This window comes from Pogona vitticeps, chromosome 9 (genome assembly GCF_051106095.1).
Source record: "Pogona vitticeps strain Pit_001003342236 chromosome 9, PviZW2.1, whole genome shotgun sequence".
In the NCBI taxonomy this organism is placed as follows: domain Eukaryota; kingdom Metazoa; phylum Chordata; class Lepidosauria; order Squamata; family Agamidae; genus Pogona; species Pogona vitticeps.
In genome coordinates, this window is record NC_135791.1 from 2,341,161 (window position 1) to 2,348,332 (window position 7,172).

Genomic DNA, 7,172 nt, shown 5'->3' on the forward strand with positions numbered 1-7,172 from the left:
AGAGGGTGGGTGGGTTCCATGTCACAAGACGAGTCCAAGTCACTGAAAAAATAAAGCCTAAGTCATGTCACGGGTGTGACTTAAATCCGACCTGATGGCGAATCCTGCCACTCAAGTTTGCATCCCACGTAATTCTCCTTCTTCCTTTTCATGCATCTTTCCGTGCCCTGTTTGAAACCAAACGTGATATTCTGTACTGAATGGTCCTTGTCAAAATGTTTGCAATTAGACTTATACCCTTTTGTTTCCCTTCTTTCTGTCCTTGGTAGTGGCCATGTCACACCAATTAAAGAGCTACGGAGATGTTGCGGCTTCACGACACCTAAAATCCACTGCCTGCCTGAAGCAGCTGCTTAACTCTGTCTAATGGTAAGACCGGATCTTTCGAATTCCCACCTGAGTCTCTTTCCATATCCCACCCCCACCCCTTCTTTAACTGAGGTTTAAAACTATCATCCCACTGGGCAGGAGTTCAGCTGGCAGAGTTCCAGCATTGCTGCTTGCTCCATCTGGCTACCTTACTGCTTGCATTTTTCATGAGGTTCCGTGTGTGCTTTGGCTCCTTAATGCCTCTTTCATTCCCACAGCTAATACAAATTTTAAGATTGGGCAGGAGTTAATCCTGCTGAGTTCTGGCCCCATGGTAAACAAATCCAGGACAAAGCTTTCAAAAGCTTTCTGGTACCTTGGGGGCAGGAATAAACATTGCAGATCACCTGTCCTTAGAAGCCCCAATTCCTTAAATGCTGGATACATCTAAGTGCACAGGAATTGCTTTTCTTACTTCATGCATTTTGCCAGTGCGCTTGCTTGGTTTTGTGATGGGTCTTCAGGATTTAGGATTCCTCTGAAATCTGATTTTCCAGGGCAGGAAGAAGGATTATAGATAGCCCATGATTAGAGCCAAAAGCACATTATTGTTGGAGAGGCATGATTCAGGGAGTCTTTCATGTTTGCAAAATCACACTTCGGAGGAATTTCAAGCTGAAGTCTTAAGGATCTATTTGCTCGGCTTCTGGTTTAATTCTGCGCCAAATAGAGAGAAACGTCTTTCCGCAGCTTTTAATCTGTCTCATTCTGAAGCCATTTTTCTTTCTCTCGGTGCAAGTACTGTTATTCTGAATTTATTTTGCTACAGAAATGTAAATTGTTTGCTGGGCTTTGTGGAGTGCTTTCCTGAGAACTTTATTACAGGGCTGGTATACAGAGAAAGAGGTAAGGAGGATTCTCACCACGGGAAGAGGAAAAGGGTCCTTGTCCCATTCCATATGCTTGGAATTTTCCTTTTATAAGGATGTAAAAAAGGCTCACAAGCCTACTTATCCTCAGTGAAAAATGATGTTAGCATACTGAGACTCTCCGGGGCGGGGGGGAAGTCAACTGATGGGAAATTTTTCACATTGGCACAAGAGCAAAAAAAGCCAGAGTCATTCTTCAATTTGTTTTAACCAGAATCAACATCAGCAAAGAAATAAAGTAGTACCTTCTGCCATCCCCCCCCCCGTTACAGTGACTTTTTTGGGGGAGGGTGGCAAACCAAGTCCACAGATGTAAAAAAAAATGCAGCCAAACTCTCACAGATATGGGCACGAACCTCCACTGTGCTGGTTCGTACGTGATCTAAACAGGTGTTTGGCCCTTCTCAGCCCTGCCTATTTTGGCAGGTGCCTCCTCAGAGGCAGTGCCTTGGCTTCCCTGCCCTGCCTCCTCAGGGTGCTGCCCCTGAGGGGTCACCTGCCAAAGGAGGCAGGGCTGTGAAGCACCAAAAATCTGCTCAGATGAAATCCGAAGCAGCACGAACTGGTGGTTTGTGCTCATTTCTGCTCATAATCTTGTCCAGAAGGGCAAAGGTCCCCAGATGTTCTTGGACTAAAACTCCCAGAAGCCTTCACAACAAGCTGTGTTGGCCGGGATTTCTGCGAGTTGCAGCTGAATAACATCTGGGAACCCAAGGTGAGAACTCACTGTTTTAGACCATCTTTTCTCAACTGTAGATCCTCAGGTTATGTCTCTAGAGCAGTAGTCCCCAACCTTGGGCCTCCAGATGTTCTTGGACTTCAAGTCCCAGAAATCCTGGCCAACAGAGGTGATGGTGAAAGCTTCTGGGAGTTGTAGTTCAAGAACATCTGGAGGCCCAAGGTTGGAGACCACTGCTCTAGAGTACCTGGAAAAACCTCCTTGAAGTTAAAAAAAAAACACTTTGGATGTAAAGCCAGCTAAGAATTGTGGTGCCTGAGATGAAAGCAAGATCTCCCTCCCAAGTCCATGTCTAAAACCCATCAGGCAGGGTAGTTGCGTCTTTCAGCACCACCGATGACTGGACAGCTCCCTGCCACTGCTTTCCTGTCTCTTCCACCTGAGATCAGTGCCCCACTTTATCCAACGATAGGGCCAGCTCTGACAAACCCCTTGCAGGTTTTCTGGGAATGGAAGAGGGGCGAACAGCCAAAAGCGCTTAAGGAAGCAGGTGATACGGGGGCAATTGAGAACGACAGCGGGGGCCATTCTCTGTTCCGCCGATCACGTTTCTCCCGAAAACAGTAATTCAGTCTTCGCCAAAGCAGCTCAAGAGAGAAATCAGAGCTTTTGTGTCCCTGAGAAAGAGAGACGGAAGGTCCTTTTTCTGAGCAGCGCAAAAGCCTTTGATGGCTCGGCGCTTCAAGGTGCTCCGTTGCCAGCCACATAAATGGGGCCACACGGTTAAGCTCTGTTCCACAGTGGCGGATTGGGAACTGCATTCTCCCAGACATTAGAAGCGGGTGCTTTTTCATTTGTGGCTTTGGGGAAAAAAATTGCTGGGTGTATTTTTCTTTCCCTGTAAAATGTCTTGCTGGGGAAGGGAGCGGAGGAGGGGGGCAAGAAGCAACAGAAAAGATTGTACTTGCCCATGGAACGCTTATATAGCACCTTTTTGGCCATCCTCATGTATATTAATTACCATGAATATTTATGGCAAGGTTTCTGCTCCAGAGCATTTTCTGGTCGTGTAGAACCTTTTAATTCCTAGCATTAGCTTCAAAAGCAAAGAAGAGGGTGCTGATCTACATTTGTGTTTGTGGGTCGAGATGCCCTGATGAACTCTCTTTTGTCCCCCGATTTACTGCCTAGATCCGTTCAAAGATTGGTGTTCATAATAATAATAATAATCTTAGAACTGCAGAGTTGGAAGGGACCCTACAGATAATTGAATGCAGCCTCGGTCAAGGAGGCACCGTGGGGGATTCGAACTCCCAACCACTGGCTTCATAGTCAGATGCCTGAACCACTAAGAGATCCAGCAGTTCATCTAAAGGCATGCTCCCAGTTTTACAACCTGATCATCAGAACTCCAAAAGGTTAATTAACTACAACTCCCAGAATCCCCAAGACAGCATGGGCACTGGGAGAAGGCCCTTGGGCTCCTTCGCAGAGAATTCTATTTATCCCACAAAACTATGTATCTCAGGATTCCACGGGATGGAATGCAAAACTGTTGTGACTCTGCGTGGTGCACATCCTCTATGTAGTGAAATCCTTGGACACATTGCAAAAACAGAAAATAAAATTTGCATCCATTAGTATTTGTTATGAATTTATCCAGGCTGTGCATGTAAGACTATGAGTTTCTTTGTGCTGGAGTCTTTCGCAACCTTGCATGCTGCCTCTAGTAGGTGTGGCTGGGAGGGACATTTCTTGGCCAGGGTGACTGTCAATCTGTCCAGCATTAACCAATCGTTCTCTCCTGCCTCTGACTTGAAAGGGATCCCTGCCTTTCTGCTCTGTGCTATTTCCCTCTCCTTTGTCTGCTGAAGTTGTTACAGAAAGTCAGTCATGTTTACCAGTTTCCTAGTAAACTTTTTGTTCTTTCTACTGCTAATGTCCCAGAGTGAGTTACTGAGACCACAAGTGCCAGTGACTGAGCAAAAAAGGGGGTGGACTAATCTGGGGGATTTGAAGCTATTCTGTTTTACGAATCCCTGCACGTCTGCTGCGCAGCTCAAGAAATTTAACTGAAAATTCAAAACTCTACAACACTTTGCATGCATATTGTTGAGCTGACTTCCACATTTGTCCTGCCACAAAAAAAAAAAAAGGATGGTAAATACACAAGACAGGACTTTTCTCTCTAGCGGCACTAGATTTGTGAAATCCCCCCATCCCCAAGAAAGTTGGACTGTCCTTGTCCTGGGTGAGCTTCTGCTGAGCAACCAACCTTGGATTGTTTTGTATGATATTTGTGTGAATCTTTGTATTTTGGATCAAGCAAAAAAGAAGAGGGAAGAGAGAAACAATGGAAATTGCACACATATTGGTTTCTTCCACTTTTCTTTTTCAAAATAAATAGACTTTTTATTTCTTGAATAAACCTACTTGCTGCACTTGAGGATGAGAGAAGAGAGGGCTGAAAAGGGAACTAGGATGAGGAGAAAAAAATAGGCCCTCTGCATTGCTCTTTTAAGAACGAATTTAAAAAGGGACCCTGTCCATTGCCCTTTTAAGGCCTCTCCCTCACTCACTTCCTGGTGACTGCCTCAGGGAGCTGCTCTGTTTTTAATCTATTTTGTCATCATGTATCTCATTTGGAGCAGCATGGGTTGAGAAGTGATAAATAAATATTTTAAATAGCAATAAGCCAGCGTATCCATGACGATGTCCAGCCTCTGGCAGAGAAGGAACAAGGAGGCAGAAGAAGGAGGAATAATAGTTTGCCACCATCAGAAGAAAACTGCAAGCACCAGACAATTCTCTCCTCCCCATAATTATATGCTAGCAAATGCCAGCAATGGAAAAGCTCTATATTTCTAAACTGTGCAAAACCATACTCTGGTCTACTGGGGATGTATAAATGCATACATCAGGAAATGTGTTTACCGAGCTCTGCACGGATTTCCATGCCAGAAGAAAGTCTGCCAACCTCGTCCAGCCCCGAGACAAGAGGAGAGGAGAAAGCTGGTGGGATTCTCAGAAATATGAGGAACACAAAAGAACAGATTTTTACCTCCCAGTGCCTAATCGCTTGCCACGCTGGCTGTGTATCTCATGCTAATATTTTTGCACACCTCAGCAAATCCTCAGAAATTCAGAGAGCACCACAGTGGTGTTGCAGAAGTTTGTAATTCTCCCGTTCTGAATACAAACCACACTGGCTCATGATGTCTGCCTCCCATCCAGAATTAATATTGCAAACCCACCACCTCGATTTCTCATGCATCAAATGAAAATAGTGGTGTTTTTTTTTGCTAGGTTGTCAAACTGGAGATGCTGCCGTAGCAACATCAGAGTTACCAGGGTGTCGGACATTTAAAAACACCCGTGCATGTAACAAATAATCTGCGACAACAACAGGAGTGGGAGAGAGACAGACAAAGAGGTAGTTAAGGAGATTTGGGCATATTGTCCCCTTTAATCTTTCCTATTTGGTGATGCACACATTTCCATTTGGTGACATGTGTGTTACTGTACTTCCTCATCCTTCTTAGAAGTCTGTTTGTGGTTGTTTCCCCTTGATAAAGGGTGGTAACCACACATGTGGGCTCTTCTGTAACAATTATCAGTGCTGACCCCCTTCCCGCAGACATGAAAGACAACTCTAGAGGCGTGTGTAACTAAGTTTAGGTGTTTTGACTCCCGCACTGTCTCTGAAGGGATTCCCTGACACAATGAATGTGCATGTTATAGATCTTCACTGAATTACAGGCTTCCAAAAGAGGAACTCTGTTTAACCAACATAAACTCAGGGTTAGAAAGCCACACTTTGCTAGTCTGAACTTTAAGGGAGCTGTCCAAGGTATTCAGCCTACCAGATTTTACTCTGAATTTTAAAAGAGGTGTCCGAGGTATTGGTCACGTCCTATTGATAAGAGTCAGCCCATTGGATTGCAGCCTTTAATGAAAGTTTGGATTAAAACCCTGCATGGATTCTGTAGCTCCGCAAGACTGGAGTCTCCAGCCTCAACCATTGTGTGCCAAGGTGTGTGCACGAGAGGATGAGATAAATAGAGCATGTGGGTTTCATCCGCTCCAGGAGAAATATTACGTGTGCAAAACACATACACACACATCCTTCCTGAGCCAGTGAGCTCTGGAGCTATATGAGAGTGGGGTGCCTGGGCCTTAAGGCAACCACCGACCATACAACCAAGCATTCTCCACTTCTCAGGTGGATTGCCCTGAGAATTGTCTCCATGCCTGGAGCTGTGGAAGAATAGCACAATTTTCCGTGGCTTCACCGGATGCCTGGCTCCCTAATGTGATGCCCTCAGGTCTGGTCACCCTCAGTAGCTTCCTCTTTTTGTTATGACATCTATTGAGGACTCAATTTCCAACAGAAGGCTGAATTTCCAACCCATTGAAGGCACCACAGTTGGTTCACGTGTTTCAAACAAGCCTTCGAAATTTATTTCTTGCCCTTCAGATGATCTTTTGCTAATTTTTTTCCCTAGCGCCAGATCAGATCAGTTGTCTTCTTTTCCTCTCTGCTTGGTGTGCCGTGTCGACTTCCCATCTGTAACGGAAGCACCTCTTTCTCCAGGGCCCCGCTGAGATTTAATTCCACCCTGCTGGAGAGGCCCTGATGTTTCAAGCGGACATTAGCATCTCCTAACAATTCTGTGGCTGCCCCTCATTAACATGTACCTGTTTCCACTTGCCCTGTCTTGTTAGGCAAAGTTGTGTAAAGCATTGGTTGCTACAGTAACCAGAAGCTTGAAGGGAATAACAACTCTGTCTGTGATAAATCAACACAAGACTTTTGCCAATGACTTTGGCAGGAACCCGTGGCTGTGGAAACAATGGAAGGAGAAGGATGATTAAAAAGCAAAAATGGGGAGTGCCCATGGACAAAATCCTGAAACTACGTGGGTCCTATCTGTGGTAGACCAGCAACATCTGTCAAACAGCATCACTTTTGAGTCCTACAGGAGTCTGCATCAGGCTGGGCATTACAGAGGAAGGAGAAAACACACACACACAAACAAACATTCCCCAAATTGACTGGGCCAAAATGATGAGGTAAGGCAGTTTTCTTTAAAGTTAGGTCCAAAATAGAGCCTATAGTCTTTTAGAATCAGGGCAGCCATGAAGGAATTGGAAAAGATCAAGTGTATGGATGGGTCACTGGAGACCAAGTCCAAGATCATCCAGAGGATCATATTTCCAGTCACCAAGTATGGGCGTGAAAGCTGGACAGTAAA